The sequence below is a fragment of the Rhineura floridana genome, chromosome 3 (assembly GCF_030035675.1).
Source record: "Rhineura floridana isolate rRhiFlo1 chromosome 3, rRhiFlo1.hap2, whole genome shotgun sequence".
Lineage (NCBI taxonomy): Eukaryota > Metazoa > Chordata > Lepidosauria > Squamata > Rhineuridae > Rhineura > Rhineura floridana.
In genome coordinates this window covers 107,533,713-107,544,947 of record NC_084482.1, presented here as the reverse complement: position 1 = coordinate 107,544,947, position 11,235 = coordinate 107,533,713, and the positions used below count along the sequence as shown (strand labels likewise).

Below are 11,235 nucleotides of genomic sequence, written 5' to 3'. Positions count from 1 at the left end.
TTTGACTCAGTATAAGACAGCTTCCTATGTTCCTGTGGGCTCTGCTGAGAGATCTCCTCTCTTTTAATTGTTTCCATCCCACCTGGTTGTTTTAAAGACTTTTTAATATTAAATATTGGAGCCTGCTTTTCTACCCTTGTATCATGTTTTTTAGATTGTAAAACTGAAGACATGGGCCATCTTGTGCTTTGTGCTGATGTGTAAGCCGCTTTGGGAGCCTTTTGTCCGAAAGAGCAGAGTTCAAAATAGTTATAAATAAATAACATTTGATCCATCCTCAAGATCACAGTGGTCATAAGTAGACTTTTTGATATTTTTTAGAAACTTAGTGGAAAATCTAATCCCCATTAACAGCTTTGAATACACAGCTAGGAAAGGCCAGATTTGTTATAATTACTGCAGAATATAACGACATAAACTGCTATATAAATAAAGTCGTTTTGCTCCAGATGGGCTTCTGTTAATTGAGCAGGTGACGCCTTCCTCATAATCTCAGGGAAAGCTGCACCTGTTGGATTTGTTTGTCAGGCCAAAGAGTGGGTTTAGATGTATAACATATACAGGGTTTATAAGCGCTGTTCACTAACCTCTTCCCATCCTATCCACCACACAACTTTCAACAGCCTCTCTTGCAGCTAGCTCCTTTATGAGCACCTCCCTTATTATATTGCGTCATTTCCTGCCGAGGGGGCAGGGAATAAATGGAGGGGCGATGCCTACACGTTATCCCATGTCAGTCAGGAACACGTCATTTCCTTTCCTATCCTGCTCGTTTTTGCTATTACCGTTGAAGAAACCTTCAGCGGAGAAGCTGCAGCTACGGAGACTGAGGTTATCTTACGCGCGCGCCAGATACTGTGTATTTGTCTGGCCTCAAGGGGCGGGACCGGGACCGGGACGGCAGCTTCACATTCGTTAACCTCAGCTGTCGTCGTTGGAGCGCCAGCCCTGAAGAGCCGAACGAGGCCCAGCCGAGCCGGCCCCCCGAACGGAAAGAGTCGGCGGAACCTGCTGCTGAAACTGAGGGCCGAGGGGAGAATCACCCGGCAACGGTGAGGAAGCTGCCACCACGCATGCGCGTTAGGGTAGTGGCTTGCGGGGTGGTGGTTAAGGGATGGGGTGTTGTGGGTAAAGGAAAAGCACTCATTTGGGTTGGAACTCGGCATATGAGGAGGGATCCAGCTGGACGGGTGGGGTTGAGGGCTCGATACTGGAAAAGGCGGCGAGCTCGGGAAGGTAGATTGTCGGTAGAGCAGATCGTGACTGGCCTTGGAGAAGGCAGGGAACGGTACGGGGCTATACAGCCAGGAGTAGAGATTATACTTTTCAGGGTGAGGGGTGGTCGATGTTTAGGCTATCGAGGAAATGGGAACACCCGCCCCCCCGAAACCGTATTTGGTCAAAGTGTAACTGTGTATAACTTATGGGTATGGGTGGCGTTGCATCCCTTTAAAAGGGAGATTGGTTCCAGTAAACGTGGTAAACCCGGACACTCTGAAGGGGCATTGAAACAGTTGGATGTATTTGCCAGAAAGGTAATTAAATTCACCGCTAGCATTTGGTATGTGGAGTTCCTAGCGTTGTTTTGATATGCTCCCGGAGATCTCCAACACCAGAAATAGGACCGTTAAAGCAGTCGTCTCTTTCTGGAATTAGAATAATAGAATTGGTAGAATCAAAGCTCCCATTTAGTTAAGCATCGAAACCCCATGCACGGTTTAGTCTTATCAGACTCTGCAGATTAAACTTTGTAATTCAGATCAGGTGTCATAAACAGAGAGCAGGTGCAGTACAGAAATATTTCCTCAGAACAAAATAGCCCTGTGTGACTCACTGGAAGGCAAGTCACATGTTACAAATGAAGGCACCCATCCCCTGGGTGGCTTGTCAATCTGACATACCAGAAAACTTCACAGTGCACAGATCATAAGATAAATTTGTTATGTTCTTGTGAAGCTTGAGGATCCATGAGGGTTTTTCTGGAGTTTCCCAATGATGCCAGTAAAGGTGTACCAGTTTTTCTACCACTATTGATCTTTTTCTGTAGGGAAGTATAGGATATGTTCTAGGGTGCGCTGTCAGGCTGAATTAAGTCAGTGAGACTAAGCAAGGTGGCTAGTACAATACTTGAACTGTGTCCTCAAGAATGTATCCCAGTCCTCTGCAATGCATAAAGGTTCCATGATAAAAGCAGAATGATTTCTGTAGCAAACATATTAATGTGAGACTAACCTGAGCATGGAAGCTTAAGCTACTTTGACCCCTTCTATGGGCAAAATCAATCCACTAGATATCCCTGCTGTCAATATTACAGCTGTTACACTTGTATTTTTCTCTTCCACCAAGGAAAGCATGTACGTGCGAGTTGTTCATTTGTCTTTCTCCAAATCCAGTTAAATTAGACCGACATGTGTTTCAAGCAGCAAACATATAAAGTGTGAATGACATGAACAAAATTACCTGCTCAAATAAGGGATCTAGTGCCAGGTTTCCTCCAGGATCCATCAAGTGCCACCTTGATCCCATCCCCAAAGTACACTTACTAGGGCATGGAGGGATGATGAGTGGTCTGTAGTGGGGATGAGTGCAGTGCAACTCCAGCTGCCTGGTACTACCTCAGCCTAGCTCTGAGTGGAGGAGTGCTAGGCAAGTTGGCTACTGTAATTGCCATCGTCTTCATTTCCCCAGAATGCCTCTAAGATTGGATATAGTGTATTTTTGTTGGAAGTAAAACACCAATGCATGTGACCTGAACCAGTGGTGGACAGTAGACAGAAAGGCAGTCTATTCTTCCTGCTGTTGATTCCTTCTCTAAAGTGTTTGCTGGTTTTGCAGGCTTTGCTCCCCCCCCTTTGTCCCCTCTCTTCCTGTTTTTGTTCTTAGATAGTTGGTGATGGCTCCCTGAATCCAGGACACATGGCTGCTTCAGCATGTATGACTTTACCTCTTTTTAGTTATAAACCTTAAGTCTTTATTTTTTCAACTATCGGTATTAACAGGCAAGGTATTTACACAAAAAATCTGTAACAGCTTTGTGGGTAGGGTAGTGGTCTTTAAGTTTTGAGATCTGCGATCCACTTTAAACAAACATGCATGTGAGGACTCATTTCTTAATTGTTTACCCTTTTTTGTGGTAGTACTGCTGTTAGATCAGGCCTTTAATTTATTTTATTTAACAAAATTTATATACTGCCTGATTGTAAATAGAACCTCTAAGAGGTTTACAAAAAATAAGTGTGACCTGGTAGTGGGTTTCAACCCACCAGTTGAGGATCAATGGGATACGTTGTTGGGGTTAGTGTAGAAGAGGGCAGTTACAACCACCTCATCCACCTCTTTATTTTATCAGTGCTAGGCTAAAAATAAATTAATAAATAAAAGGATGCCTACATCAACCCTCATAAATTGTCTGAAGCCCCTGGAGCTTGGCATTTGTCTGGCTATGCCATGTAAGTAATAATGCATATTTAGAGACGCATGAGTGAATCTGTACTTGAAATGTTTTCTGCAAGAGCCACCAGCATAACACCATATACCTGCAGCAGTTGTGCCTGCCACAGTTATGTGCTCAAAATTCCACGCCAAGAGCTTCATAGCTGGGTGGGGAATTGACCCTGGCTTTGACATTCATTTATTTTATTTATTGAATTTCTGTTCTGCCTTTCCTTCAAGTGGTCAAGATGGCATACATGGTTCTCTGCATCTCAGCTCAACTCCCTAATCACCAAACCAAATTATTTTATTAATATTAATTATTGATGAGAAAATAACTTTTTCCTGGGTGAATAATAAAAACCATTTTTTAAAAAAAGGTGTTTTAACTGTCAGTTGTATTGTCTCTTTTAAAATATCCTAGGGTTGAATCCAACAAAATTTCTGCATGAGAGGAACAACTTCTGTTAATGCAACAGTGTTCCCTCTCCCACTTCTTCCTCTGCATGCTTCTGCACCCCAAATCTGCTCCAGAGGATTTGGGGGAAACCCAGAGCAGGCTTATGAGAGTACTGGGTCGTTGGGTGGGAAGGTGATGGAAGTTCATTTGCATGAGCAGAAGTCATTCCACTTGGGTGTCATTAGGTTTTTAAATTATTTACAAATAAAATCAAATACAAAAGTAACAACAGATCAACAAAACTGTCATGGCCAACAAAAGTTTTACGAAAAAGAACAAGAGAGAAAGGAAATAATAATCAGATATAAATATATATTCAATTATATTATATATATATAAAACAGTATACTTGATTAACAAATACTTTATGGTTTGAAACAAGAAAAGGAATTAGGAGAAGATATGGTTTATTACATCTGTTCAAAGAGTTTCTAGGATCTTAGAAGAATTAATATTATCATGAGCCTTATTATTATTATTATTATTATTATTATTTCTATCCTGCCCTTCCTCCCAAAAGGAGCCTAGGGTGGCATTGTATTACATTACATATAACTGCATTTCCATATAAGTCTTATGATTGTTGTCCCCTTTTCTAACTGTATTGGTAAATTTTATGAGATTGACTGTATTCTATACTTTGATAATCTGGTCATGAATTGGAGTGCTTGATTTTTTCCAGTTTTTGGTTGTAGTCAATCTGGCTGCTGTTAGAAAGTGTTTAATCATGTCTCTATCATCAGATGGGATAGCATCCTTAAGATAATTTCAGAGGAGGGCAACAAGGATGATCAGGGGACTGGAAACAAAGCCCTATGAGGAGAGACTGAAAGAACTGGGCATGTTTAGCCTTGAAAAGAGAAAACTGAAGGGAGATATGATAGCACTCTTCAAGTACTTGAAAGACTGTCACATGGAGGAGGGCCGGGATCTCTTCTTGATTTTCCCAGAGCGCAGGACACGGAATAAGGGGTTCAAGTTGCGGAAAGCCAGATTTTGACTGGACATCAGGATAAACTTTCTAACTGTTAGAGCCATACGACAATGGAACCAATTACCTAGGGGGGTAGTGGGCTCTCCGACCCTGGAGGCATTCAAGAGGCAGCTGGACAGCCATTTGTCGGGAATGCTTTGATTTGGATTCCTGCATTGAGCAGGGGGTTGGACTTTATGGCCTTATAGGCCCCTTCCAACTCTACTGTTCTATGATTCCTTGATTCTATAACTAAAAAAGTAAGATTAGAGGACCCATAGGAAGATCATACCCAGTTATATCTTTTATCTGCATGACAAAAAATGTTTTGATTTTATGGCAGGACCATAGAATATGGAGTAATCTTGCATTGTTAGCTTTGCATCTTCAGCAAACATCCAGTGTTGAGTTATAAATATGACCAAGTCTTTTAGGGGTCTGATACCATCTAAACGTGATTTTGTAGAGGTTTTCCTTTACACTGATTGTGAAATCTGGTATATATCTCCAAATCCACTTCTACGTTTCTAAAGAGATCTGATAACCTGCACCTCTCCCCCATTTAGTTTGGTATATACTGGATCTTAAACTGGTAGAAAGGAGAATCTTACATATTTTATTTAGCACTTTTGTGGGTTTGTGAGTAGAAATAAGTTCAAACTCAGTTGGATCTCTTAGGTTACCATATTTATTTTGCAACTTATATATAATGTTTCTAAATTGGAGGTACTGAAAGAAATAAGGATGAGCTCCTTGCATTTTGATAGAATATGATTTTACTACACCATCCAGACTGTTTTTAAACCAGATTTTGGGTGCAAGCTACCTGGTAGATATGGCTTAGGGGCATAAGGAAGTGGCTGAGCTGTGGAGGAGGAGGAAAGGTGTTGGTGGCGCTGGGCTCTGCTGGCAGAAGTTCCACATCCAGGTACAGCTGTGGAGCAGCCACGGAACTCTTCCACCACCCAGGTGCAGCCAGGACCCAGCTGGCTTAGCTGTGACCTGCACAAGTGGAGCAAGCAGTAGACTTGAAAAAGGGGTGTTCTGAGGGTGTGGAACCAAGGAGAGCGGTACTTCTGCCGCAGCCTGAGCCTGTTTGGCTCAGTCCTCTGGCCCTTTGTCCTGGCAATTGGTATGTCAGGAAAAGGGGTGGTGAAAGGAAACATGCACTGTGTTTCCTTCTGGTGTGCCATGCTGCCACAGCCAGTGTCATCCCCTCCCAGTGGCATCTGAACAGAGGTTGGATGTGATGGCCCCTTATGCCTGCTGTGCTGCTGCCAGCTTCCTACAAGTTGGATTGAGCCCTAAGTGAATCTTTCCCCATAAATCAATATTCCCCAAAGCATGATAGTTATTTCTTCATTATAGGTCAAGGCTGTTAATGGGGATAAATCCAGACTTGATTTAGTTCTAAATTTATTCCAGATGATAAAGATGGCTCTGACACACGGGTTAGATTTTAAAAGATTCTTATCCACTTGAGCAGTATACCATAACATATTTTTCAGGTCTACGGAAAATATTTCTTCTTCCAATACTTTCGAGCCATCAGAATCAAACCAGTGTGTCATTTTTGCAAGAATAGCAGCTTGGTAATACTGACTGATATCTGGAAATGCAAGACCTTTATCAGTACAATTTGGCATGGTTTTAAAATTGACCCTGGCTTTCTTATTATTCCAGACAAAAGCATCAATAATTTATCCAAATATTGTAAATGGGCAGTATCTTCTTTCTCAGTGTTTCTGTTGGAAGCTTTTGTGATAGTGAAATAAGATTATAGCATTTTACTGAATATTAAGACATTTTCTGGGTTGAATTTAGATTGACATGGAAATGTTTTTAGATTATTGTGTTTTACTGTGTAAGACTTTACAAACTGTGTGCCCGATTTATGTTATGCTAGGTTATTATTTATGTGTTGCTTTTAATCCAAAAGTCCTTTTTCCCATCAAGGACAACTTTCTATTCTTATATGTTAGTGCTGCTTTTTGGTATAATGAAAATGCTAGTAGGAAATTAGCCTACTAATTCATGTTTGGGATTAATATTTTATTAGGATTCTTAGTATACTGAACTTTAACTCAGTCTCTTCAATGCAGTGATCATTTGATTTCTCCTTTTAGTGAATATGTGTTGCTCAGATTCTTAAGAAGTGCTTTTACAGTTACGGGAAGTGCAAACAGACCTACGAAGAATGGCAAGCCATTGCTTTTGTTATAGGCAAAGTGTGTTTGGTATTTTAAAAATATATGTGAAATAGGAATACTGTCATGGTCCTATTTCTTAGCAGAGATATAAATGCAAGCAGCGGGATGAGAATCAACTAGTCCACCCTTTCCCTCAGACACAAATAATTACAGACACAATCTTCTTAAGTAAAACATAAAGAATGTTTACTCATGACCTTTCATATGTTCAGGAAACATAGGCTCTAGCTTAGATGAAATAAAAGGCGTCTCAGTCCATAGTAATGGTCATCTTGGAAGAGAAGCAAGTAGACGCTTCTCTCACCTCAAGCTTAATGGAGAATATGCGAGAATCCCAGACAAAGGAGGAGGAAGAGAAAGCCAGGTAACCCCACACTTTAGGAAGTTACATCACTGGTAAAGAGGTACATGGGATATTTCCCAAATATCCCTTAAAGGGAACATGCAAGTTTGCTTATTCTAACAAAGTGCTTGGAGAATGGTGATATGGACGTAGGGTGATGCTGCAAGGTTCCATATGTGGGCCCTGTGGCCTGCAGGAGGAGCTGTTCAATATAAGAAATAGATTTGCTATTACTTTGAAAACATGATTAAACATCCAGCAATTACTAATGTATGTATTTTTAGAAATAAGGCTTTGGAAGGAATGAGCGTTGGAATACTTTGGTTCTGATCCTGCAACCTATCCCTTTTGACAAGCTCTTTAGCCCTTCAAATACAAATACCACACAGTCCACATTTTTAAACTGCATTGGACTCTGGATAATTAATAAAAGGGCAATATAAAGAAGGTGAGTTAAAAATAAAAGCTGTGGGTTACTGCTACTAGGTTCGTTTTCACTGACTTTCTCTCCTCCCTTAATTGTATAGTATTTTTCCTCCTATTACAGGCTAAGTGTAAAAAGGAAACTGTTCACTGATTACAGTGATCACCAATTTGCTTAGCTGATGGCTTCTTTGAATATTGTACTGGAATTTTCATTAAGAAATATGCAGATTGATTTCCAGTAGTCTGGCTGTGATCTTAAATGCACTTATTAGGGAGTAAACTCCATTGAACATAGTAGGATGTCTTCCAAGTAAACATGCATAGAAGTGTGCTGTAAATGATCATAATTAGAATAAGTATTCAGATTTCTTGAATACTGCTCCCCACAATAATTGTGATGGAATACGCACATATAGCACATGGTGGTGAAGTTTTAGGAACTGTGTTTGATCGTGATAGGAAACTAATGAGCATTAGAGCAACTCTTAAGTAGGTGTCATGATTGCTTTTTTGGTGGTGGTAATCGTGAAAACAGTGGAAGAACCATCTGAAAACTAGCCTGTTGTAATAAATGTTAAACTTTTCTGTTTTCAGGATATCATATTGCATAGGCTTATTGACTTTGTGTTCAAATATGCACATTTTATTAACTTTGTGACAGCAGCAGAAGTATTTGTGCCCATATACATACAATAAGCTGTTATACAGAATAACCTTTTTTAATTGCGTATCGTCTGTTAGCTGTTAGGATTGAGGCAGAATGTTGTTATTGGGAAGATTATAATCAAAGTTGGGTTTTCTCTCTAGATGGGAGTTGAATGGTCTAAATTTGCTCCTGGTAACCCTAGCATCTCAACAAATATGGAAAACTAAACTGTGGTGTTGGAGGAGAGCTTTGTGCATACCATGGATTGCAAAAAAGACAAATAATTGGGTGTTAACTAGAACTATCACTAGAAGCTAAAATGATGAAACTGAGGTTATCATACTTTGGACACATCATGAGAAGACATGATTCCCTAGAAAAGACAATAATGCTGGGGAAAACAGAAGGGAGTAGAAAAAGAGGAAGGCCAAACAAGAGATGGGTTGATTCCATAAAGGAAGCCACAGACCTGAACTTACCAGATCTGAACAGGGTGGTTCATGGCAGATGCTCTTGGAGGTCGTTGATTCATAGGGTCGCCATAAGTTGTGATCGACTTAAGGTCACATAACAACAAAACCCTAGTATCTTGTTGTTGGTGCTGGAGAAATTGCCAACCATTGGTACACTGCTTATTTAATAACTTTAAAAATAAGGTTTACTGATTCTTGTAAGTTGCCTTGAAAGGATTTGTATCCTGAAAGGTAGCATTAGAGATGGGAAGGCCTGGAAAAAAACAGAAAAAGATCCCCATTTTTTTCAAATTCTTTTTTGTCTTTGTGTTTTTGAAAAATTTGAAAAAATGAAAAAAAATGGACTATGACATGTGAAAAGGTATAGAAGTGTCTTTAAATCTGGGCAAACCTTCAGGTTTTAGAAGTCCATGATAAATATGATTACAAATATGAAAAAAGCAGCAGAAAAAATGAGACTGATTAAATTTCATGTAGTAGTTAATGAGCCTTAGTTTTCTCCCCTTTTTCTCAGCTCTTTTTATGGAAATGAGTGGTTTATGTCTGCTTGACACTATTGAGGACTAGGGAAGACATAATAGTTTCCAGAATCCATCATTTCTTCTTCTACCATAACACTGATAGTTTCTCCTGTTTTTATTGTTTTTTGCCTATTCCTCATAAACTGGCAAAATGAAAGAGATGTTAGGGTCTTTGCATTTCAGCAGCAGCTTGTAGCTTCCTTTGCAACAAAATGTTAATGTTTTTTAAAAAAGTAAATTGAATTTGTAGTTGTCTGAAAAAACTGTACTTTCAGTATACCATACATGATAATTTAATGACAAGCTAAGTTATCCATGGTACATTCTATGTTCCTAAAATAACAAAGTGACTTTTGATATGTAAAAAATGCTAATAAGTACTGCATATTTTTCAATTTCCCACCAATTCCAATCCCCTCCCCCCAAAAAAACCTGGGGGGGGGACCCACCGTTTTTCATGGCTTCAGAATTTTCAGAAATTATACATCTCTAGGTAGGTTATTAAATAAATGAAATAAGTTTTACTCAGGATTTCTGTCAAATTACATTAGGATGGTAAACTAATTACATACACTAACATATTTTGAAATAAAGATATTGGTCTGTATCCAGCACTGCAGCTCCACTCGCACAATGGACTTCTGTGCTAACAGTGGAACTTTCTCTTAATTTCCTGGCTTTCTAGCCCCCTGCACATACTCAAAATCAGTTCAGGGACCTTCTCGAGCAGATTTTGGGCGTGTATGGAGGGAGGAGAGAAGATTGAAGGCCCCTTGCACGAGTGGAAGTCTGTTCACACAGCATTGGATACAACCCAAAATGTATAGATTTGTTTTTTCTATTGTATACATACATGCGGAGGCTTAAATTCTGTATGTGTCTTGGTGATTGTGTGCTAGAGCTTTCCTAAACATGTGCTAGTAGGTTTTGAGCAGAGCAGTATTTTTCATGTGATGGGGAAAGACACATCCATGTTACTTAGTTGGTAGATAGATCTGTATTTTCTTAATTTGTGAAGAGTTCATAGTTATGCACAGTCCCTTTTCCTGTGCATGCTTTGAAGCCTGAGCCATCCCAATTATGGGAGGCGAGGGAGGGAATTCTCCTGCGTAGGAACATAGAAAGCTTCTTTATATAGGAATACCTTGCATTAACGTACTCAGTGGGACCAGAGCGAGTACGTAAACCGAAAATCTCCTTAAAGTGAAGCACTACCTTTTAAAGCTTTTTTTACCTCTCTTTAATGCGGAGCCTCAAAGCCCCGCACTAAAGCCTCTGCTGTTGCGCTGCCGCACATCTCAGCTGATTGCGATCTCACCTCCCAGCTGATTTGCAGTGGCGCAATCACATCTATTTCCACCCCCACGCACCGTTAAGTGTCCGTAAGTGTGAAGCAAGTGTACGTAAACGGGCAAGGTGGAGTATGGAGTATGTCCGTAAAAGCAAGTGTACGTTAAGTGAAGGTCCGTGTAGCGGGGTATTCCTGTACTTAGTCAGACCATCGGTTCATCTAGCTCAATATTGTCTACACCAGGGGTGGGGACTCCCTCCCCAGTTGGCCTGCCCTTCATAAGACATCGGGTGTGAGGCAGGTAAAGTCAGCTAATTGTTGGGGTTAAAGAGAGCACTGTACAGCTGACAGCAGAGTGCAGTCCTGACAATCAGCCAGGATTGCACTAGGAATTTCCCCATTGGAAACTTCCTATTGCAACTAAGAGGGCTAGAGGAAGCAGTTTGGATTCAAAGTGCTG

General features: G+C 40.3%; 1 protein-coding gene across 4 annotated transcripts in view; it reads left to right on the top strand.

The window, feature by feature from the left end:
* The first annotated feature begins 701 nt into the window (after nt 1-701).
* Nucleotides 702-11,235, top strand: part of FAM13B (family with sequence similarity 13 member B) — a 99,844-nt gene continuing 89,310 nt past the window's right edge. For 2 of the 4 annotated variants that reach the window (XM_061617241.1, XM_061617238.1), the window contains exon 1: nt 702-1,052. The gene's annotated coding sequence lies outside the window, so the exon portion shown is untranslated. Of the gene's footprint in view, nt 1,053-1,193; nt 1,289-1,317; nt 1,536-11,235 lie in introns of those variants that run through there. The other 2 variants (XM_061617240.1, XM_061617239.1) reach the window with 2 other exon arrangements.